Below are 25,489 nucleotides of genomic sequence, written 5' to 3' on the forward strand. Positions count from 1 at the left end.
ATACGTTATCGTCATTTAAATACTGTTGACACTAGCTCCTTTTGTGATTCTGTTGCCTCCTCTGCTCTTTCTGATGTGCTAAATTTAAACTGCCCATCTATGATTTATGACAAGTATTGCTGTACTGTTGAAAAATTGTTGGATGAGTTTGCCCCAACTAAGATTAGGTCTGTTCCTATGTCCCATTCCTCCCCGTGGTTCAATGCAGAACTTCGAGGTTTGAAGGTAAAATGTAGACAACATGAACGTCTGTTCAGGAAAACTGGTTCAACTGGCCATTTTCTTATATACGCTGAATGCCTTCAGCAATACAAACTGGCCTTAAATACAGCCCGCTCTTCCCATATCTCCAGCATCATTAACAAAGCAAGCAATAGGCCCAAAATATTATTTAGCACCATTAATAAACTGACTCAAGCACCAAAGCACAGCCTTAGTGACTCTGAATCCATGGTTATGTGCTGCTCTTTCTTGAACCATTTCCAGGGTAAGATAGATACTCTGTATGCAACATTTGGTGAGGAACCAACTACCGATGGGCATATGAAATCTCAATCTAATAATTCTATGATAACGCTAGCTTTAACCAATTCCTCATTAATCACTGAGTTAATACAAAATTCTAACTCCTCATCATGCACTCTTGATCCTGCACCTACTTTCCTGCTAAAAGACTGTACATCGGCGATTTCTGCCCCCATCTCCCACCTCATTAATATGTCATTTATCTCCTCTACTGTACCTGTGTCACTTAAGACTGCTGCTGTTACTCCCATACTCAAAAAGACTAATCTGGACCCGGCAGACTTATCCAACTCCCGCCCTATTTCCAACCTGCCATTTGTTTCGAAGATCATGGAAAAGGCTGCGGCCTCTCAGCTGCAGTCATTCCTAGCTGGTAACAACCTCTTAGATATTTTTCAATCTGGCTTCCACCAACAGCATAGCACGGAGACCGCGCTAGTAAAGGTTGTTAATGATCTTTTACTCATTGGAGACTCAGGTAGTCTCACTATACTTCTGTTATTAGACCTCAGCTCTGCCTTTGATACTGTCTTGTAGCGACTGGGGGATAAGAGGGACAAACTTATAATACAGATAAATTGAGTATATAGTTGGAAGCACAGTCTGCCCGCATTCTCCACCATTATATGTAGCGAATTTAGCTCGCAAAGAAAGGTAAATATTTATAGTAATTATAAATATTTAAGTTAAGTTGAATTGACGGTAATGGAATTAACATTACACTTATTTTTCTGTTCGTCCGCCAAACAGACAGTATAATTTTATATTAATTCTATAAAATAGGTATCTCCCTGGCCAAGAAAGACGTAACCCCCTTTTACTTTATACCGTAAATTAAATTAAAAGAGCATGTAGTTCAGACCGGATGTAGCAGGAACTTTGCATTTGCGAACGTACTCAGAGACAGTTAACTCTTTCTTAACTTTGTACAGAAACATCACCAAAGTTTTTCAAATCCATGCAGGATCCCCTAAACCATAAATGGCTGCACTATAATGCTCGAAGTGTCACACACCACTCGTGTATAGTATGCCACAATAGGGCCAGCCATCTTCCCCATGTACAACCTACTCAAGGTCCCACTGAATGCTCATCACCCCCATATGACGTGAAATACTTGTGTCCAATCATTTGCCTGCATGGTGCTCAAGGCACACACTTCGATCTATCCCTTCCCTGTTAGAGAGCCATCCCTTTGTAAAAGTGCCCTTTTGTCTCTGTGCCAACGGACATAGTTTTCTTGGCATCATCTATGATCAAGGCGAATCCACGCATCTAGCATCAGAAATTCATTTTGACCTTCTTAACACCACTAGTGATGACGTTGACACCATCCCCTCTAGCGACACTGTGCCACTCACTTTGGCGCTAAACAATGACACCACCCCCTTAGCAGACATCTTTTGGTATTGTGGAGGAGATGGCACTAGGCAGAATCTTCCCCCTAACTGGAAGGGGTGCTGTGTCCCGATTTTGCTAGAGGGAACAATTCGTATTATTGAACTATTCCACGCTCTTCCACCCGTTCGCAAACCCAAGCGTTCTGCCCTCTGGCATAAATATATATCAAAGGAAAGCACAAACGTTAGCTCTTTAACCACACTGGAAAAAGATCCCACTATTAAAATGGACTGGTGAGAGGCACCTATAGGCACCTATAGTTCCCAATGAACACTTGGCCATAAACTCCTTGGGGGAAACTGCACTAACTGCCTTGCTCCCCTGGGCCCAAATAAAGCGTAACTCCCACTGGATAAATTACATATGGTATAATCAGCAGCATTTTATTAATTGCACGGTTGCTGCTCTAGAGTTTATCAAAGGGCAACTACACGCTACAGCCATAATGGCGGTCCAAAATAGATTTATATTGGATTCCATAATTGCCCCACATGACTGGTTGCGTGTTCTTACGCGGATCGAGTGGGATTTTTTCCTCATGTCGAGGTTTTTTTGCCCACCCTTGTGACAGATTTAGCCGAGGTACTCTTTCAGAAGTCACTCTTGAGGTTCCCTATTACAAGGTAGTGGCTGGTAGTTACCAGCCTATCCGAGAACAGGAATCCCCTTTTTATTACCTTTTATATTCAGGTTTAATTAGCTTCTAGCCAAATTGCACACTCGCTTATTACGTCCTACATATGTATCATTCCCCGACATCACTCTGCACAGCCACGAGCTTCCCCTGATAAATCTCCTGTGTAGTTCCTTTGGATCCTGGCCCCTCGGTTGCCAGTGACTGCCAGGAGGAATGTAGTAATGTAGGATAGGTAGGAAAGATTTAGTGATTTCTTGCACACAACGAATTGCAATTACAGTGGATTTTTATGTTGCGGATTTAAATCTGCAAAGGGGGGAATGTAGGATTACAAAAGTAGCTTATTCATGCTTAAGTAAACATAACCAATAGGAAAGTCATAAAGGAGACATCCGCAGTGCCTATAACACTCACTAGACATGTAAAAAAGGGCCCCACCCAACACAGATGAAAATAACACACAAACAGCATGAATCATGAGTGAGGAAGTTTATTATTAATGCCATAAAAGAGGATAAAGGGAAAAAAGGGAATAACACCTCTTCAGTGAAATCTACCCCATTTGTGGAAAGCCTAAGCAGACTACTAAAACCATCAAAGTAATAAAGTTAAGAATATATTTAAAAATACTAATGATCTTATGCAAAGTACTAAAATTGCTAACAAAATAATAATATAGTATAATCTATAAAATAAGGAAAAGAGAAAAGTACTCTCGCATTGATCAAATTGCACGGACAAGCACTGTCCACCAAGCGAAGTAAAATAAGGAAGTGAAACAGTGGTATACGTCCCCACTTTTTTGTGGTCCAACCCTCTAGAAAAATTTCGAAGACAATCGTAATCAGAATAAACCTTTTGAATATTTTCCTACGCATAGTTTCATGAAAAAAAAAAAAAAACATTAAAATTTGCAATAAGTGTACGAAAATGTGACTTAAATCATGTTTTGACAAAAAAGACATGATAGTTATGAAAATGTAAATTTTTATATTTATAATCATAATTATGATAATTATGAAAAACTGTTAAAAAGTGGAAAAAGTGAATGAACAGGTGGCATGACATGGTTTGACAAACAATATGCCTTTTTATTTGAAAAAAATATTGCAGATATTTCAAATATATAAATTTTCATATTCATAAATATCATTTCAAGAAAAACAATTTTATAAATGACAGATCATGATCTGACAAAAATATGTTATTTCATAAACCATATGATAGTTATTATGATAACATGAATTTTTAAGTCTAGTTTCATGAAAAACATTAAAATGTGCAATAAGTGAACGAAAAGGTGACCCTTATGGGGCCCACATGATTAATGTCGCACAGAAATAACTTATGCCGGGGGACCAGTCATGAAATCCAAAATCCAAAAAAATAACCTTGCGTCTGAACTTGACTCTTAAACGAATATTTGTCCATTGACAAAAGCCAGTGATTAGAACAATGATTCTGATCAGCTGAAAGATGTAAGTCACACATAGGATCACGGTGGCTCAGACAGTTCAACGCACTGCAACTGAAGAAAACATATGCAAATAGAAAAAACACCAGCAAATTAAGAAAACATCTTCATCAATTAAACAACACATGCTGCAAATCCTCACAACGCAACTAAATACAGAAATGTCCTGCAAATCCTAACAACACAACCAATTAATTTACACTGCAAATAGCACAGACCACAAAATAAATGTTTCATGGGGACCCCAACAAGTGACGAACCCGGGGTGCTTGTTCAGTGTCTATTCATCAGTGGTGGTGTTGGTGATCTGAAAGGTGATTTTTTTATGTTTATTTTAGCATCCCATTTAAACATTTAAACGGCTTATATAAGGGTGCACTTAATAGTCCGGAAATTACGGTAATTGTGTATTTCTTCAGTTTATTTAAGATATTAATATCCAAAAGGCCAAGGAATCATAAATAAACAATGATCAAATAAACAAACAACTTACCTTTCAGATAATCGACAACATCACTGACGAATAGACATTGAACAATAAGCAGTCCCAGACGGGTTTGTCACTTGCTGTGGTCCCCTTGAAACATTTATTTTGTGATATGTGCTCTTTGGTTGTGTTGTGAGGCTTTGCAGCGTGTTTCTGTACTTGGTTGCATTGTGGGGGTCTGCAGCACATGTCACACAGATAACGTTGTTTTTTATTTTATTTGCTGGTGTTTTTTGTTTTCTATATGCATGTGTTTTCTTAAGTTGCAGCGCTTTGATCTCTGTCAGCCACTGTATAGGATGCCGTAAGGATAAGTAATTTATAAGATATTTATTTCATTTCAGGGTGGAGAATTCCCCTTATTAAGCAGAGGCAAAAACAGTGATCGGGATAAATTATTATTAATTGTGCAGCCCTAGCTATAGTTTATATGACTTACACTTCTAGCTGTACTGCCCTCCAATCATGGTCCCGCTGAGCTCTCAAAGCACGGTTGCCTTCTATGTCTCTTGCATTTGTGAACCATTTACCAAGCACTGTCTCCAGCTCTTTCTTACTGACAGTTTTCAGCAAAGGGCTCTGCTTCAGGCTACCTGTAAAGCAAAAAAAATTATATAAAGTAGAGCATGCTACTGCCTCAACCAGGGCACAACCTATTATTTGTATGTATAAAGCATTCAAGTTACATGAGCATAAGACTATCAGAACTAAAAAAAAAAGACAAAAAATCACAAGGTTGTAAGCACCTTCTAATCCACCATTTGCCCAAACTGTTAACTGATCTGAGTAAATGATGTTAAAATTACACAATACCATGCAAAAAGTTAAATGCATCAATATGGTGAATGGCCTGACTGACTTTCTGAATGGCGCAAAATTATGTTTATTATCTTTAACGTAATCATAATATTTTATTAATGTTCAAAAATTATATAAATATGAACCTTTTTTATCACCTTTCTATCACATTAAAATAATGTTAAGTATTGTTACAATTTCCTCAGAGCTTTTCTCTGTGTATTGTATATACACATGTTATAAAAGGTAGTGAAAGAGAAAGAATAGGCCACAGTGCTTTTACTGTTTCACCCTCCTGTTATCATGAGGACACTATATGGAAAAAAAACACGTTATTTCCACATTTTAGTAGACAATTTCCTAGTTATCTGCTAATTGTTAAGAATGTTCAGTTTTCCATAGGTGTTTACTACTGAGGTAAACCAGTTCAATCTCCACACTTACCTTCGTTATATCGTGCCTGTAACTTCAATTACCCCAAATCTTTCAAAAGTATACATTAAATAAAAACAACAGTAAAATGTGATTAATTTAAAACAAAACAATTTCTTAGCGTGACAGAGATGTCAGGTTATCCAGGTCAGGTCAGGTGCTCCAGTAGTAGTGAGTGGAGTGATGACCGTTTCTTCAGGATGAGAAGGCAGGAGACACAGGAGCTGCACAACCGATTCTTTTTATTTTTTTAACTAAAAGGTCATACTATGTTATTTGTTAAAATATAAAATTTTTGTTAATCTATTGATCTTATAAAACACGCAAAAAAACATTTCAATTGAATTTATCATCAATTAAATAATTGAATGATAGATTTCTTTTGACAAATATAGCTAAATATATACAGTGAGGAAAATAAGTATTTGAACACCCTGCTATTTTGCAAGTTCTCCCACTTAGAAATCATGGAGGGGTCTGAAATTGTCATCGTAGGTGCATGTCCACTGTGAGAGACATAATCTAAAAAAAAAAATTCTGAAATCACAATATATGATTTTTAAACTATTTATTTGTATGATACAGCTGCAAATAAGTATTTGAACACCTGTCTATCAGCTAGAATTCTGACCCTCAAAGACCTTTTAGTCTGCCTTTAAAATGTCCACCTCCACTACATTTATTATCCTAAATTAAATGCACCTGTTTGAGGTCGTTAGCTGCATAAAGACACCTGTCCACCCCATACAATCAGTAAGAATCCAACTACTAACATGGCCAAGAACAAAGAGCTGTCCAAAGACACTAGAGACAAAATTGTACACCTCCACAAGGCTGGAAAGGGCTACCGGGAAATTGCCAAGCAGCTTGGTAAAAAGGTCCACTGTTGGAGCAATCATTAGAAAATGGAAGAAGCTAAACATGACTGTTAATCTCCCTCGGACTGGGGCTCCATGCAAGATCTCACCTGGTGGGGTCTCAATGATCCTAAGGAAGGTGAGAAATCAGCCCAGAACTACACGGGAGGAGCTGGTCAATGACCTGAAAAGAGCTGGGACCACTGTTTCCAAGGTTACTGTTGGTAATACACTAAGACGTCATCGTTTGAAATCATGCATGGCACGGAAGGTCCCCCTGCTTAAACCAGCACATGTCCAGGCACATCTTAAGTTTGCCAATGACCATTTGGATGATCCAGAGGAGTCATGGGAGAAAGTCATGTGGTCAGATGAGACCAAAATAGATTTTTTGGGTCATATTTCCACTAAACGTGTTTGGAAGAAGAAGAATGATGAGTACCATCCCAAGAACACCATCCCTACTGTGAAGCATAGGGGTGGTAGCATCATGCTTTGGGGGTGTTTTTCTGCACATGGGACAGGGCGACTGCACTGTATTAAGGAGAGGATGACCGGGGCCATGTATTGCGAGATTTTTGGGAACAACCTTCTTCCCCCAGTTAGAGCATTGAAGATGGGTCGAGGCTGGGTCTTCCAACATGACAATGACCCGAAGCACACAGCCAGGATAACCAAGGAGTGGCTCTTTAAGAAGCATATCAAGGTTCTGGCATGGCCTAGCCAGTCTCCAGACCTAAACCCAATAGAGAATCTTTAGAGGGAGCTCAAACGCCGTGTTTCTCAGCGACAGGCCAGAAACCTGACTGATCTAGAGAAGGTCTGTGTGGAGGAGTGGGCCAAAATCCCTCCTGCAGTGTGTGCAATCCTGGTGAAAAACTACAGGAAACGTTTGACCTCTGTAATTGCAAACAAAGGCTACTGTACCAAATATTAACATTGACTTTCTCAGGTGTTCAAATACTTAATTGCAGCTGTATCATTCAAATAAATCGTTTAAAAATCATATATTGTGATTTCTGGATTTTTTTTTTTTAGATTATGTCTCTCACAGTGGACATGCACCTACGATGACAATTTCAGACCCCTCCATGATTTCTAAGTGGGAGAACTTGCAAAATAGCAGGGTGTTCAAATACTTATTTTCCTCACTGTAGCCCAAATGTGGCCCATACAGGGCCCTCAACCCTGACTAAGCTGCGGCCCACATTCAGCCCATCAAAGTGCCCACTTTAACCCCATGCCCACATGATGCCCATATAACCCAGATAAAACCCATGTGGGGCCCACATGGACATGTTGGCTGGGTGCCTTCTGTTGCATGGACAGGATTCTGTCGAATTCAGCCTTTCCGCTCAATCTCTGCTCTCCTACGTTCGCACGGGGAAGTCTCAATGAAAACACACGAGTCAGTCTTTCAGAGAGAAGTTTTAAAGCTTTGTGTCACACATGAATATATACCACAAAAAAAGATTAAAACAAGGTCAGTGTGTGTGAGAAAATCTGTTTACATTGTGAGAACAGACAAGCGGTTGACGATAACTCCACATCTGGTCATGTTATTCGTTTAGGAGAAGCAACAAAAGGCAGATTCACCATACCAAAAGGTGACAGTTTAGGTTTTCTCACAGCATATGAAGAGAAGATAAAGACAAGAACTGAGTGTTCTCAGTCAACCTAATCTAGGACAAGTTTATTATGACTAGTGATCATGGATATCACACTAATATATAATTATTTTTGTTTATGAGCTTAATTTATTTGACAACCGTAAAAACGTGCAACACGTGAACAAAAAAATAATAAACGTGTAAATAGGAATAAATAAATACACAAAAAAAAAATAGCACTTTGGTTGAACATGATTCAATCGTGGACAGTGGTTCCACACGATTACACCACATTATCTTAACAGAACTGGATGATAAACAAGCTCAACACATTGGTGTTCATTTAACATGAACGGATAATGTTGATTAAACATGACTTTATTATTTCTATTCAACTTGAATCATTGGCTTTTGTTGAACGTCAATTAATCATATCTTAAATGTAATCCTTGATGTTAAGCCTATATGTTAACATCACTTTTAATGGATCCTATTTAGTCAAGTTATTACTACTACTACTACTACTAGATGTTATCAGCCCTGTTGTTCCTTTCCTTGCTTCAATGACCTTCAATAACTACAGAGGCAGCAAATATGTAATAAATCCTTTTTTACTAGAGAACAGCTTACAGCAGGTGCTATACTTTAACAATTTTTGTCTTCACAAAACACTTTAACAAACTAATGCATTTGTAAGCTTACAGTTTTCTGACCAAATTTACATAACACGTGTACAGAAACTTTTTCTTTTACACAGCAACTAGTGAGCTTGCTGCTTCATTTTTTTAATGACACAATGAGCTATTTGGAAAATCTTTGAAAACTATTTAAAAAGACATTGCCATTCAAACCTTTCCGTCAAAAACATTTAGAAGCCTTTAAAGAGTATTTCTGTGAACATTAAAATTGAGCTTGCTCAAATTTTCTTCCAGCAAAGTTTTTGGCCATTTGACAATAATTAGTAATTGTTATAGTTTCAAGGTAAAGATTAGTCTGTTCATCAGTCCTTTAATGTGATGTAAATAGCTTGGTCTTGAGTGCTTGAACTTTGGTAGAGAGTTTGTGTCCATCAAGCTCCAGGAACACTTTTGCAGGAGTTCAAAGGTGTATCGAAGCTCCTTCGGATAACTTAGGTTTAAGGCATATATTAGGCCAATTAGCAAAGCAACACCATTAGCTACATTACCAAGATCTTCTAGTGCTATAACCCCTTCAAGAATTATTCCAACATCTGCAGGTTAATCATCAACTTCACATCTGATGACAAAAACGCTGATCACAATTTCTTTGAGTGCAGCTTGATCATTGGAAAAATCTGCATCCTATAAACAGAACAAAAGTACATTATAATATAAAATAGATTGTTATACACAAAGTCTGTCACAATATTGAGGCAATTATACCATGTACTCCTTGATTAGATTGTCAGGATCCTCATTTAGGTAGACAAACAGAGCTTTGAGGACACACTTCCTCTTAACATTAATGCAGGCACACTAGGGAAAATAAAGAAAATTTGCAACACCTACCTAAAAAACTACTACATTGTCAAGTTAAGTCATAAGTGAGTAACAACTGATTAATACATCTATTAAAGCAATTTTCATGGCTAACATACCTGTGTAAGTGGCATGAGAAGTTTCCTTATCCGTTGTCCCTGAGCTCCACCTCTCTTGGCAAATATCCTCAAAAGATTTGGAGTGTGTTTGTCATGCGGAGATATGGAAGCGGGAGCCGAAATACAAGCAAACATAGTTTATTTACGAAAAAGGCAACGCCAACACAAATACTCGATGTGAAGCGGATTATCCGGTGGTGCGCTCCAGGAGCGCGGCCCACAAAGTCCCGAACTGACGAGAGGCAGTCCGCAAATATAATCCACACAGAGTAAACAACAAAAGGAGTACCAGGAGGAGCGGCGTAATCCGGGGCGCGCTTCGGGAGGGAAGCGCATCCGTGGAGAAAGTAAGAAGTCCGAGACAAACAGGTACGTAGCGGGATCGCGGGACCACGCATACGCGATTACAATCACACCATGAGCCTATAAACTCGTACATGAACACACAATCACCAACAGGGAGTGCGGGTGAATGAAGGGTTTAAGTAGGGGCTGGTGATGAGCGGGTGAATGGGCCTCAGGTGTGCCCAATGAAACCGAGAGCTCAGGAGCATGCGGAGGCAATGACAGCCACCGAAGGGGGTGTGGCAGGTGGATTCCTGACAGTGTTTATCCAGCTTTGCGAAGAATTTTGAAATTAAGGCTACAGTTGTTATGCGAGCGAATTCAGCACAAACCTAAAACAGAAAAACTTCACAACTTAAGTTTCCAAAAAAATTCCAGTTGCTGTTCCACTAAACTGCTGAGTATTACGTGTAAATCATATGGTTAAATAATGTATTATTAATAATACAAAGTAGACTACTGCATTTTATGTACAAATGGATAGTGCATTGTCTAATGTAAATTAACTTGAGTGAATTTCCTGTCTATCCTTTCAACAATGTTGATGGACCACAGACAGACCCAAGACTTTACTCTAGCTATCTTATATGGTGTAATGATTTTTTTTTTAGTTATTGACATTTTAATGTCTTCTTCTTCTTCTTTCGGCTGCTCCCATTAGGGGTCGCCACAGCGGATCATCCGTCTCCATACCACCCTGTCCTCTACATCTGCCTCTTTCACACCAACTACCTGCATGTCTTCCCTCACCACATCCATGAACCTCCTCCTTGGCCTTCCTCTTTTCCTCCTACCTGGTGGCTCCATCTTCAGCATTTTTCTACCAATATAATTCGTGTCCCTTCTCTGCACATGTCCAAACCATCTCAATCTCGCCTCCCTCACCTTGTCACCAAAACATCCTACATGTGCTGTCCCTCTAATAAACTCATTTATAATCTTGTCCATCCTCGTCACTCCCAACGAAAACCTTAACATCTTCAGCTCTGCTACCTCCAGCTCCATCTCCTGTCTTTTACTCAATGCCACTGTCTCTAATCCATACAACATCGCAGGTCTCACCACAGTCCTATAAACTTTCCCTTTCATTCTTGCAGATACCCTACTATCACAAATCACTCCTGTCACTCTTCTCCACCCACTCCACCCTGCCTGCACTCTTTTCTTTACTTCTCTAACACACTCTCCATTACTTTGCACTGTTGACCCCAGGTACCTGAACTCCTCCACCTTCTCCACCTCTTCTCCCTGCAACCGCATCACTCCACTGCCCTCCCTCTCATTCACACACATGTACTCTGTCTTACTCCTACTGACTTTCATTCCCCTTCTCTCAAGCGCATATCTCCACCTCTCCAGGCTCTTCTCAACCTGCTCTCTACTCTCACCACAAATCACAATATCATCTGCAAACATCATAGTCCAGGGAGACTCCTGTCTGACCTCGTCCGTCAACCTGTCCATCACCACTGCAAACAGGAAAGGGCTCAGGGCCGATCCTTGATGCAGTCCAACCTTCACCCTGAACCAGTCTGTCGTACCTACTGCACACTTCACTGCCGTCACACTGTCCTCATACATGTCCTGCACCACCCTCACATACTTCTCTGACACACCTGACTTCCTCATACAATACCACAACTCCTCTCTCGGCACCCTGTCGTACGCTTTCTCTAAATCCACAAATACACAATGCAGCTCCTTCTGTCCTTCTCTATACTTCTCCATCAACATCCTCAAAGCAAATAAGGCATCTGTGGTGCTCTTCCTCGGCATGAAACCATACTGTTGCTCACAGATGGTCACCTCTTCTCTCAGCCTGGCTTCCACTACTCTTTCCCATAACTTCATGGTGTGACTGATCAACTTAATTCCCCTGTAGTTACTGCAGGTCTGTTCATCTCCCTTATGTTTAAAGATCGGTACCAGCACACTCCTTCTCCATTCCTCAGGCATCCTCTCCCCTTCCAGAATCCTGTTAAACAATCTGGTTAAAAACTCCACTGCAATCTCTCCTAAACATCTCCACGCTTCTACTGGTATGTCATCTGGTCCAACCGACTTTCCATTCTTTATCCTCTTAATCGCTGCTCTCACTTCCTCCTTACTAATCCTATCTACATCCTGCTTCACCAACTCCACATCCTCCAACCTTCTCTCTCTCTGATTTTCCTCATTCATCAGCTGCTCAAAATACTCCCTCCATCTTCTCAACACACTCTCCTCATTAGTCAACACATTTCCCTCTCCATCCTTTATTGCTCTAACTTGCAGTACATCCTTCCCAGCTCGGTCCCTCTGCCTGGCCAATCGGTACAAATCCTTTTCTCCTTCCTTAGTGTCCAACCTCTTATACAGCTCCTCATATGCCTTTTCCTTGGCTTTCGCCACATCCCTTTTTACCTGCTGCCGCATCTCCTTGTACTCCTGCCTACTTTTCTCATCACTCTGTCGATCCCACTTCTGTTTTGCCAACCTCTTTCCCCTAATGCTCTCCTGCACTTCCTCATTCCACCACCACGTCTCCTTGTCTTGCTTTCTATTTCCAGATGTCACACCAAGTACTTTTCTAGCTGCCTCCCTCATCGCTCCTGCAGTAGTTGCCCAATCATCCGGCACCTCTTCACCACCACCAAGCCCCTGTCTGACCTCTTCCCTGAACCTCACACTACACTCTTCCTCCTTCAGTTTCCACCATCTTATTCTTCTTTCAATCCTTACTTTCCTCCTCTTCTTCTTCGCCTCCAAAACCATCCTACAGACCACCATCCGATGCTGTCTAGCTACACTGTCCCCCGCCAACACCTTACAGTCTCCAATCTCCTTCAGGTTGCATCTCCTACACAGAACATAATCCACCTGTGTGCACCTTCCTCCACTCTTATACGTCACCCTATGATCCTCCTTCTTCTTAAAATACGTGTTCACCACTGCCATTTCCAACCTTTTAGCAAAATCTACCACCATCTGCCCTTCCACATTCCTCTCCTTGAAACCATACCTACCCATCACCTCCTCATCACCTCTGTTCCCTTCACCTACATGCCCATTAAAGTCTGCCCCAATCACCAATCGTTCTTTCCTAGGTACACCATCTACCACTTCATCTAATTCACTCCAGAATCTTTCCTTCTCCTCCATCTCACAGCCAACTTGTGGAGCATAGGCACTGATGACATTTATCATCATCCCTTCAACCTCCACCTTCACGATCATCACCCTATCAGAAACTCTCTTCACCTCCACTACACTCTTACTGTACTCTTCCTTCAGAATCACCCCTACACCATTTCTCTTTCCATCCACACCATGATAAAACAGTTTAAACCCACCTCCAATGTTCCTGGCCTTACTCCCTTTCCACTTGGTCTCCTGAACACACAGCATATCTACCTTTCTCCTCTCCATCATATCAGCTACCTCTCTCCCTTTACCCGTCATAGTACCAACATTTAAAGTACCAACCCGAACCTCTACTCTCCTACACTGCTCCTTTTCCCGCCGTCTCTGTAGATGTCTTCCTCCTCTCCTTCTCCTCCTTCGGCCAACAGTAGCCCAATTTCCACCGGTACCCTGTCGGCTAACGATACCTGTGGCGGTCGTTGTTAACCCGGGCCTCGACCGATCCGGTATGAAATTCTCATTTGTGATCCGCATATTTGATTTGGCACATGTTTTACGCTGGATGCCCTTCCTAACGCAACCCTCCCCATTTACCCGGGCTTGGGACCGGCACTAAGAGTGCACTGGCTTGTGCCCCCCTAATGGCTGGGTTATTGACATTTTAATATATTTAATTTTATTTAAAATCCCACTTAAAGACATTAAGCTGAATTACCTCATTTTCTTGAAACTGTAGTGTCTTAAACGTATAGTATCTTAAATGTGTAATATCTAAAAGCCTTAACTCATACAATTCTACAAATGGTGTCCTGAAACGGCCAAAGTTAATTACTGAACCATCTGGCCAGATGTTTTCCTTTAAGCCAAATGTATGAAAGGCCCATAGTGCTTATCTTATGAGCCGTGACTGAGAAAATGAAACGGATGGTCGTCTTTAAATCAGTATAAGCCGAAGTATAGAATATGATCCAGGATGCAAATCCTCTTGGGAAAAGACCTCTGACCCGTTCTCACTGTATGTTAAGATGAATGGTCTGGGAAAGTTAGCGCTGGTACATTTGAGATATATTAAATCTGGACAAAGACAGGTTTCTCTTTAAGATAAACATTATTGCACAGTAGGCTCATATACATCTGTTATGCATCAAGAGGCGGACCCAGAGAATGATCAGAATATATAATGAGTGTGCAGCCATGGATCGGGAGTCAGACTTTGAATCAGAGCGTGCTGACTCCAGGCTTGACCGGAAGGCCTGTAAAGATGCTATATTTCTGTGCTGAATAAAAATCATTATTTACACGAAATAACTGCGTCTACGGAGATTCCTTCCAACCGACAGCTACACTCCATCAAGACGACGAAATACACAACATTTCCTGGCGTCACGAATCCTGGGCGGTTTGCGGCCTCCTCAGCTTCGCGGATCTGCTCCGACGACGGCTCCCTGATCTGTCCGGCCGGCTGAAACGGTGAGCGTTTGGGGTTCCGTTTATCTGCTGTTGGGTTGCACCGTTAAAGGCCTGTGTGTGTGGGTTATTGGGTTGTTGAGTGTTGTGTTGTGATTGTCGGTTTGGGTGGCTCTCCGTTCTAAAATTTTTGCACTGCTGGGCAGCGCAAAAGGGGGGATTTGACTGTAATAATGCTTTAAGGAAAATTAAACGTTGAATTACAATAGAAAAGAAGTGAAGTAAAAAGTTCAAGAGGAAAAAAAAAAAAAAGGAACAGGAATAAAGAGAGAAGTGAAGAAAATAAGTGTTGAAGCTAAAGTAAAAAGTAAAAGGTGAATGACTCTGAGAAAGAGTTAAATATGGTAAAAAGTTGAGGAAATAAAGGAAAACAGGAATATAAAGGTTGAAATAAAAAGGGAAAAGTAAGAATAAGGTTTAAAGAGGAAGCCGCAAGATTTGGACAAAAACCCTCAGGGAGGTGACATTTAAGTCAGGCCACAAAACCTGGGCATTCACTAGGTGGATTTCAGGTCAGTTCTGGGAACTGGATGATGCAGAATTAAAATTCAATTGAAGTTCCCACTCTGACTAATTAGCTGACGAGCTAGGTGATGATGCAACTGTCATTTGAATTTCTGCATATCAAAGAGGTAGCATAAATTTAATAAAGGAAGGAAATAAAGAGAAAATAGAATAAAGGTGCGGCAAAATAGCATGCTATAAGTTTGTATGACTGAGTCGACTATAGTGTATGTGGAATTTGTGTGTGTGTGTTGAGGAAAACGTGTGTGCGCTTTGAAAAAAAAATAAATAAATAAAAAAATAAATAAAATAATAAGAGAAGATAAGGGGTGTCTCTCCCTTTCTGTGCGCGCGGAACTAAGTGTGTGTTTGTGTTTGCGCGTGTGCGTGTGCGTGTGCTTGCGCGTGTGCGTGTGCTTGTGCTTGTGCGCTCAGCTACGAGTGAAGTCCCTCTTCCTCCGCTGTGGGCGAACCCCCCCCCTCTCCCTCTGCTTTTCTGTCTCTCTGCGTGTGAGGGTCTGCGCTCCGCTGCAGGCGGGCGGGACCCCCTCCCTTTCTCTCTCTCTCTCTCTCTTTCTCTCTCTCTCTCACTCTCTGGAAAATTTGTGTGTGCGTGACTGATTGCAATATGTGCTGAGATGTGTGATATATATATATATGAATAAATACATAGGAGAGTTAAGGTGGAAAACAAGGGTTAGTTTCTAGTAACTATAAGGATAATATTTATCTTCTATTAAGAATAAAACAATGAGCCTCATTACATGAGAGGACTGAATCTGTTAAAACTTATGAGCTTCCTTCGGAAGACCTTTTTTCTGTTAAATAACAAAAGACAAGATAAAAACAATGAGCCTTTTTGGGAAAATATTTTATGGCTAAATAACTTTATGAGCCTCTAAAGAGGACCTAAATACGAAGTCAAAGCCCCTTAATACTGAATGAATAAAGATATCCCTACAGTGAGACAAAACACTCCCCTGTCCTGAATGAATAATATAATTCCCAAAAAGGACATTTTAAGTAGAGAAATTAATGTGTGTGTGTGTGTGTGTGTGTGTATGAGCAACTATTATAATAAAAGTGATTATTGTATATGTATATGTATTGGTTGTGAGTAATACTGAGTGATAAAAGAGTTGGGGTGATTATTAAAGTAAAGCAAATTAAAGTTTAAACAATAATGGTGTTTAGAGGTTAAAAGGAGATAGGAAATCTGTAAAGTATAAAATCTTAAATGCTGATGGATATTGTGTGTGAATTATATTGAATTATATGTGGTGTTAGCTGTAAAAATCTAGGAAAGGATCTAAGGTCCTGTCTGCCTCTTTTGTTGAATCTTTGGTGTGTGCGCGTTGCTGAGACAGTTGCTCAGAACGTCACACGGATTGAGGCCCGTGACCGGAGCAACATGATAAACGCATGGCTTCTGTTTGATTAAGGCCAGTGCTGTTTTATCCAAAATAAATAAATAAATAAATAAATAAAATACATTTTTTTAAATGCTTGGATGTGTATTTGAACATGTGTGCGTATTCAAATATCTATTTTTGTTACTGTGTGGTTTGATCTCTCAGCTTGAGAAGTATCGCAGTGAATTACATTTTGTGTGTGACCTTTGTGTTATGCAGTTTAAAGGACACTTGGCAACGGACTGACCAGTCATGGTGTTTAACTAGTTAATGAGGTACAATCGTTTGATTTGAACTCAGTTACAAGTTGTTGATGCAAGTTTTACAATTGGTTTATGGGGTTTGCTGAAGTCAGTTTTAAGTAATCTTTAATTTGGTAGTTGGTATCAATTTATGCGTACAAAAATACAGAAAGTTGTAATGTCAAAAATAATTACTCCTGTAGATGTGGTATGCGAACAAGTTCTTGTGTAGAGAGGTTATAAGCAGGTGGGGAATTCCGGATCGAATATCCTCAGATAACGGTAAAGAATTTGTGGATAAAACAGTCAAATTAATCTTACAAAAGTTGGGAATTAAACAGCGTCTTGGAGCAGTGTACCACCCACAAAGTCAAGGAATGTGTGAAAGAATGAATGGTGTTTTAAAGAATCGCATTGTTAAGATCTGTCAGCATACGGGTTTAAATTGGGTAGCAGCGCTTCCGTTGGCACTGATGGCGTGTCGATCAAGTGAGCTGCGTGATTTGCATATGACACCTCATGAGTTGCTAACGGGAAGACGGATGCCGACTCCTTGTTTGCGTACCAGTGGGAAAGGTCCAAGTCTAGCACTTTTGGAAGACGAAATGCGAACTTATGTAACATATATGGTCAGCTTACATAAAAAGATATCCACATATGTTTTTGACAGGCAGAGGAAAGACGAGGCGCAGCAGAAACTTGATGAGCAAAAGAGCACCACAGTGCAACCCGGAGACAAGGTGTTTGTGAAAGTGTTTAGAAGAAAGTGGTATAACGAACGTCGGGAAGGACCATTTGAAGTGGTCCGCAGTACTGGAACAGCGGTCCAGGTCAAAGGGTCTCCAACGTGGTATCATTTATCACATTGTGTTAAAGCACCAAAAGAGGAGATAACGTGTTCCCAGAGTCAGGATGTTGAAGGTTCAAGAGAATTGGAAGAAGGTATGGGTGAGCATGCAGCAGAAGAAGAGATGCATGACAATAACCAGAGTCAAATCCCAGAAGGGGAGATTGTCCGTGATATGGGCAATGGTGATGATGATGTGTATGCTTTTGATGATGCCAGAAATGACAGTACAGTTAACGGACAGGAAAGAACATTTGGGGACATTGATTTCCAGCAGGTTCCCGAATCAGCAGAGCCTGTGGCGGTGGAGAGAAATGCGTCACAGGTTAAGAAGGACTGTAACTCAACTGCAGGAGAATCAAGAGAGACAGCTGACAGAAGGAGTCCGAGGCCGGCTCGGAGAAGGGTTAGACCAAAACGATACGAGAACTAGAGCCCATGTGGCTATAGTTTCTCAGCAGATCGCTACAACACCCTCTCCTCCGAAGGTTGTTATCAGAGCTAAGTTAGGGAAAGCGGTTGTTCTTCCTTGTCAATGTGGAAGATGGAATGTTGGTAGTACTAATCCTCCTAAGTGGAGGAATAATCGTGGTGAAGATGTGTTGTTGACAGGACCCGGATTTGAAAGTGTGCCTCGCGATCAAAGAAAGTATTTTTTGTACAATGACATGAAGTTGGTGAAGATGCAGACGGATTGTTTACTAGTTTTGCGTAATGCTACATGGGAAGATGCAGGTGAATATGTGTGCACTTATTTAGAACCAGCATTTAAATTTGTGCCAATTCTTAATTATTGGGAGGATGATTATGTAACGCGTAAAGTGACACTTGTGATAAAAGGTTTGGAACCTAGTGGGAATGTCGCGGATATTACAAAGGTTCAAGATCAATCTAATGCAATGACTACTCAGAGAATGAATAATTCTCAAACGGAGCTTGTTACAGTAGTGCTGGGTACAACTAAGAATGTTGATACATCAACCCAGACTACTACTTTGTCACAGATAAAGCTTGTCACTACAGCTCTGGATACAACTACGAGTGTTATTACATTAACCCAGACTACTCCTACTTTATCTACGATTGTAAAAGAGCATAATGATACAATAGTGCCAATACCTTTGATGCCTGTGAAGTTTGTAAACGTAACACAGGCGCCGGACGTAGTGACCTTAGAATCAACAGAAGTGTTAAATATGACTCAGGAACCCATGTTAAAAACAAAGCCTACAGTAAATGGTAGAGGAGAGACCTTTGAGGCCGGGAAACAGATGTGGGATGAGCATGTTGTAGCCTCAGCTGAGATAACTCAGGAAAATATATCAGATACAATGAGTGACTATTTTAATTCTACTCAAGTTCGTACTTTGCAAAAGAGAGACAGTGACTGGAAAGCATATGGTTTCGATTCATCGGTGTTACAGATTGCTGACCCCTGGGCAAGTAGGAACTTATGGTTCCAGCAGATAACTCATTCTGTTAGATCAGTTAGAAATTTGAATTGTCCATGTGTGGTGAAAGTTTCATCACCAGGCACATGGCCTTCAATTTTAGAAACGGTGCCAGAACCACTAACTATTAGGTGTCAGTCCTTTGCATTATCATGGTTGTTGTTTCAGCAGCAGGCATCGACGGATATAATAATGGCTTTGTCAAGTAGTCTGTTTAGACCTAAATATGATTGTTCATGGTTGGAAGAATTACCTTATGTGAATCTACTGGATCAACATGAAAATATAATAACAGCAGTCCCTGAGCCGATGGAAGTGACACCTGTGAAAGCTGCTGGTTGTTTCTGTTCAAATGAAACGTATACTGGTTCGGGGATGTATATGGGAGTATCTGATTGTGACAGCTATTTGATGAATTTGGGCCAACATGATAATAAAAATATTAGTAAGTTGTATGAAGTAAAGTTTCGTGCGCCACATCAGAAATATAGTAAAACTTTGATGGTAAGGAATCAAGATTTGCCTGGAAATGTGACAGTAGGAAATTTTAGAGATATTTGGTGGGTTTGTGGTGATAAGGCATATATATTTCTGCCTTATGGATGGATAGGATGCTGTTACATGGCAAAACTGAAGCTCCCATATGAGGTTTTTACAGTACAGAAGGGAGACGGTCCTGATACAAATCAGTCAAATGTTGTTTCTGCTAATAGGAGGAAAAGAGCATTGGCACAGTTCCATAATTTGGAGTCATACCATTGGAGAATAAGCCTAGGAGAAAAGTGGGGTATAGGACTGTTCCCATGGTATGGTGTGACATTTTTAGCTGATCATATTGATAACATCACTTATACATTACAGGGTTTCGCCAATGAGACAATAAGGGGATTTGATTTTCTGTCTAATACTCAAAGAAGTCACAGATTGACCCTGCTAAAGCATGACATGGCGTTAGATTATATATTGGCCAAGCAAGGTGGCCTATGTGTGGCTTTGAACTTAACTGGTGACGCATGTTACACCTTGATCCCCGATTCTTCTGATAATATGACTAGTGTTATAGAGGCATTGCGAAACATACGAGATGCCTTCGGTCCAGCTGAAGGAGCCGGATGGTCTGCCAATTCTTGGCTGCAAGACAAATTAGGTCCGTTAGGTGCTGTCCTAGTACAGATTTTTATGGCAGTTGTCGTATCGTTGTGTGTGATGTTTTGCTTTTGCACGCTGTTGCTGACCTTTGCGAAAGCGATGATATTGCGATGGGTTGGAGTCGTGATGCCTGGGGACGGTACCCAGATGGCGCTGCTGCGAAACATACGAGATGAGGATGGAATGGAATTAGATGGTGAACTGATGGAGAAGTATCCGTTTTGATATTAGTTCTTATTGTGATTCTTCATGTTATTTGGCTATAGGCTTACTTTTTGATAGTTTCCCCCTATACTGTGTTCGGGTGAAAGGGGGGAATGGAATGTGATATGATTCATTTGTTGCCTGAGAAGACGATACTGGTTGGTTTTTTTTTTTTCTTTTCTTCTCTCCAAGGAAACAATATTGGGGGAGATTTGAAGGCTCGGAACAAGGAATGCTGTGATTCTACACATCGGCGACCCCATACTGAGAATCAACGCAGCCGCGGATGGACATTTCCCCCATACACATATATATGTTTATTATAGGATTTTATGTGTTACAGTATATCCAGTGACATTGATAGAAAATGTTTATACTAGTAGTAATCATAGTAAGTCATGATAGTTTTTAAGTTTCTTCTGATACATAACCAATGCATATGTATTACTTCTTGTTAAAATCTTGATTGGGCTGGAGTACAATTTGTGGCCACCTGGGGCAGAGGGGCCGTGAGAGCGGTTTTCCTGTCTTGATTGTTTGAAGGATATCTAAGGAGAAACGGCTGCCTGACAGGTTTTTTCTCTCTCACACTCCATAAATTCATTATATTGTTAAGGTTCTGTGACAGAATGTATTATTACTATTTCTGTAACCAATGATGAATATGTGTTATATTTTTTTGTTTATCGTGGGATTATTGATCCCCCGAAGGGGGGAAATATGTAGTGTCTTAAACGTATAGTATCTTAAATGTGTAATATCTAAAAGCCTTAACTCATACAATTCTACAAATGGTGTCCTGAAACGGCCAAAGTTAATTACTGAACCATCTGGCCAGATGTTTTCCTTTAAGCCAAATGTATGAAAGGCCCATAGTGCTTATCTTATGAGCCGTGACTGAGAAAATGAAACGGATGGTCGTCTTTAAATCAGTATAAGCCGAAGTATAGAATATGATCCAGGATGCACATCCTCTTGGGAAAAGACCTCTGACCCGTTCTCACTGTATGTTAAGATGAATGGTCTGGGAAAGTTAGCGCTGGTACATTTGAGATATATTAAATCTGGACAAAGACAGGTTTCTCTTTAAGATAAACATTATTGCACAGTAGGCTCATATACATCTGTTATGCATCAAGAGGCGGACCCAGAGAATGATCAGAATATATAATGAGTGTGCAGCCATGGATCGGGAGTCAGACTTTGAATCAGAGCGTGCTGACTCCAGGCTTGACCGGAAGGCCTGTAAAGATGCTATATTTCTGTGCTGAATAAAAATCATTATTTACACGAAATAACTGCGTCTACGGAGATTCCTTCCAACCGACAGCTACACTCCATCAAGACGACGAAATACACAACAAAACAAAGCTAGCAATCTGCTTTTAATGTCAGCAATAGGTGGAGATTCTTTGACAACCTCTTGTCTTCTAAATGCAAAAGAAATGTCCATTAAATTTATCTTCTCACAGTTTGCCCGTTGTTCTTCTTCTTAACCTCAGAAAGAAGAGAGAGTCTGACTTGCTCCATACTGTCAGGAGTTTCAACAGGAAGAAATGAGGGACAAAAGTTAACTTCAGCCTTGGGTGGATTCTTAACACCAAAAGAATCTATTGTATCTTCACTACAACCAAGATTCCGCAGCTTGGTTCTGTAATTTGACATTTTATATTTAAGGCTTCTTTTCCAGCCACTGCAGCCTGTTAAGGATCCCTGTTCTTTAAGGCAAGGATGCCGTTTTATAAGGGCTTCAGCCACTTCATTGAATTCGGCATCAGAGAGATTCACTTTGAATTTTAAGACTTCTTCAGCAAGTCCATTCAATATAGCTGATTTCAGCTTTGGGTCTGGATTCAGTAGAAAGCTATTTTTTTATATTCTGAATTGCCTTGTTCCAGCTTAATTTCTGCATCATAGGAGAAACGGGGCACAACAAAACTTGTTGGCCAAGAAGACTTGGTGTTTGAAGTCGAATCCTGGGGTTCAAGGATTGAAGTAGGTGATTATTCAGAGGATGATCTTAAAGACAGAATGACTGTCACATGATGAGGGAGATGGAGATACTGCTAAAGATTCACAGAGTTTGATGACCTTAAGGGCGCTTTTGTTCTGAACATCAGTTGTGGAATTCAGTTTCACAAATTCATGAAAGTCAGGGTCCATGATTTGAAGTCTGATTTCTCCCATCAAATTACACTGTGTCTGTATCTCGTTCAATAATTCTGCCAACGAACAAGGAACACCATGCTCAAGTGTCACTTTCTGGGCATTGTTCTCTCCCAGAATTACTCGCAGGATGATGGTGAAGGTCATTTTTACAATCCTATTGATGAAAGAAAAGATAACAATCTATTGTCTGCACTGTAGGTGCATAAGATTTATTCATACAATTAAACAAGAAATATTGACATGGCACCTGTTATGAATTAATTTGTCTTTTCAGTGACAACAAACGAAGACCTCCAACCTTGTAGTCAGCCAATGGATAGTCATCAGCCAATTCTCTTAGCTCAAAAAAGAAAATCTCCCTTGATGGAAAAGAGGTCAGTTCAAAGACCCTGAAATGCTCCCTATACCAACCACACAGACCTTTAAGTACAAAACAGTCTATTCTGCACTATACACATCTGAATAATCTCTGCAAAATCAGGGAGCCCGTCTACAGAGCGACAAACAACAATCATCCCATTTCTGTAACTAAGGCCTTTACTGGTGACACTTGTGGTGATCTGGACAAATTCAGTGTCTGGAAACTTGTCTTGGACAGCCTGTGTTATTTCTGTTCTTAACCCAGTCAGAGGCACTGTTGACACTGTTGATACATCTAGTGCAGATTTTTCAAGATGGTAAGATTTCAAACAGTGAGAAATCATTAGCTGGTGCTTAGCTGCAAGTGTAAGGGGGATATTATTGAAACAATTGGTGAGACAAGCAACTTGCTTAAAAAAGCTGTGCTTGGCTTCGAAACGCATAGTCCACAGATGCACAAGTGGACTAAATTACTTAAATGCAGGATAGTGTTCCAAGAAGTGCTGTTTTGGTATTAACTTCACACCAGGAAAAACTTCCTAAAACCTCTGTCTGTGTTCGGAAATTTTGCCATCAGGGTATGCAATTGACTCATCAGTGTGAACTGGTGACACCACAAGCTCAACAATATCTTTAAGATCCATAAGCACCGGCCATGCAGGCTCATCTTCTGGCACCATGTGTCCTATAAGTAATGGAAGCAATCTTATCAGGTTCCAGTTCTTGTGAGCATTGCCTCCAATAGTATTCTGGCTGAACATTGAGCAATAGATTGCATGAGGTCTGTTTGTCTTATCCATCCATTTATAGGGTAAGTTAACAATACGTTCATTGAGAAATCCAAAGGTGAAGCACTTCTCTGATAAAAGCATTGATAAACAATGTTTAAGCCCAAATGGCACAACACCTTCAAAAACGTCATGCATTACATCTGGGGGATAGCCAGAGAGAACATGAAAATGAGCAAGGCGTGTGGAGAAGACACATTCTTTTTTAACCCTATAACAACAGCTACCAGTCTGTTGTGCAGACTTCGCATCGTAACTCTCAACATAGCCAGCTATGCTATGGGCCCCAAGGTTGTCTTCAATCACAACATGAACAGTACCCCTCACAAAATAACCAACTAAAGGAATAAAAATGCCAACTTCTTCTAAATGTGCCAGGTCCTCAAGAAGAGGCTCAAGGATTTTATTAAAGCCATATTGTTTCACGTCATTACTTTTACACAACACAGCCAAGTAAATGGATGACATTGTTGCATGAGAGCTTGTAGGCAAATTGCCTAAAGTCCAATACACTGCACAGAGCTTGTGTGCTCTCCGAGAGGTACCAAGAGGGTTACAAACCTTAAAATCATCAACATACAACCTTAACAAAAGTCTTAAATCATCTCCCGACAGGAATGCATTTTCCCTAAAGATACTGCCATCCTGATCAGATGAATAAACAGCTTCATTACACTCATATCTGTGGTTTTCGAGTATTGTTTCAGTCACATCCTCTTTGGCTAACACCTGTTGCAGGAATTTTAAAATAGGAACATACTGAAATGTTTTTCCCTGTTGTGCATCTAGAATATACTCAACAGTTTCAACAACAAAGAAGTGACTTTTATAAAACTCCTTGCGCTGATATACTGTGCTTAGTGGACCATCCTGTCCTATTGCTGTGTGCAGCAGATAAGACTCACACACAACTTTAGCAATGTCTTGAATAATTGCATCATTACAGGCAAGACTGTGTTCCTGAAACAGATCTTTGAGCCTGTCACATGTAACAGTTTAAGATGAGGCACTCAACAAAAAGTGCAACTCTTCTAAAAACTCATTAATTGCTATGCCCGGAACATGAAATAAATGTTCTAATTCCAATAACATTGCTGCAAAATTTTCAACAATAAAAGCAGGTAGGTCCTGAACTGCGGCACTACTTTGTAAATGTACATTATCAGAAGCAACCTCATTAATCTGTACACTTTCATGAATGTCACTGTCAGACTCATGCGTCCTTGACGTAGTCACTACACCAAATGTAAAGTCACTCAATGAATGGGGAGTGTGTTTTCTGTTTTTGTGGGACCTAAAGGTACCATAAACATTTTACCCATGTGAACAAAATAATTCTTCTCACAACTAAGTCCATTGTTTAAACACAAATGACAGCTAAAGGTAGTCAGTTCTGATTGTGCAGGATTTTGATGATTTGCATGCACTCTACTTAGATGGACCAAAAGAGCGTTCCATGTCTTAAAAGTACAAGGACAGATTGAATACATGCATGGGAATAAATAGCTTCGGCCAAAGTGTTTATGCTTTAACTTGTAATGTTTTAACAACTTAGATCTAGAAGATTAGAAGATGCTGAAAACTCACAG

General features: G+C 40.3%; 1 long non-coding RNA gene across 1 annotated transcript; it reads right to left on the reverse strand.

Annotated features, from left to right (window-relative positions):
- Window positions 1-9,233: 9,233 nt before the first annotated feature.
- On the reverse strand, window positions 9,234-9,946 carry LOC310727187. The gene is made up of 3 exons (XR_014533953.1): window positions 9,840-9,946; window positions 9,625-9,717; window positions 9,234-9,543 (listed from the first exon to the last, which is right to left on the reverse strand). It is a non-coding gene; the product is annotated as an uncharacterized lncRNA (long non-coding RNA).
- Window positions 9,947-25,489: the final 15,543 nt, after the last annotated feature.

The sequence above is a fragment of the Silurus aristotelis genome, assembly GCF_946808225.1.
Source record: "Silurus aristotelis genome assembly, chromosome: 6".
NCBI lineage: Eukaryota > Metazoa > Chordata > Actinopteri > Siluriformes > Siluridae > Silurus > Silurus aristotelis.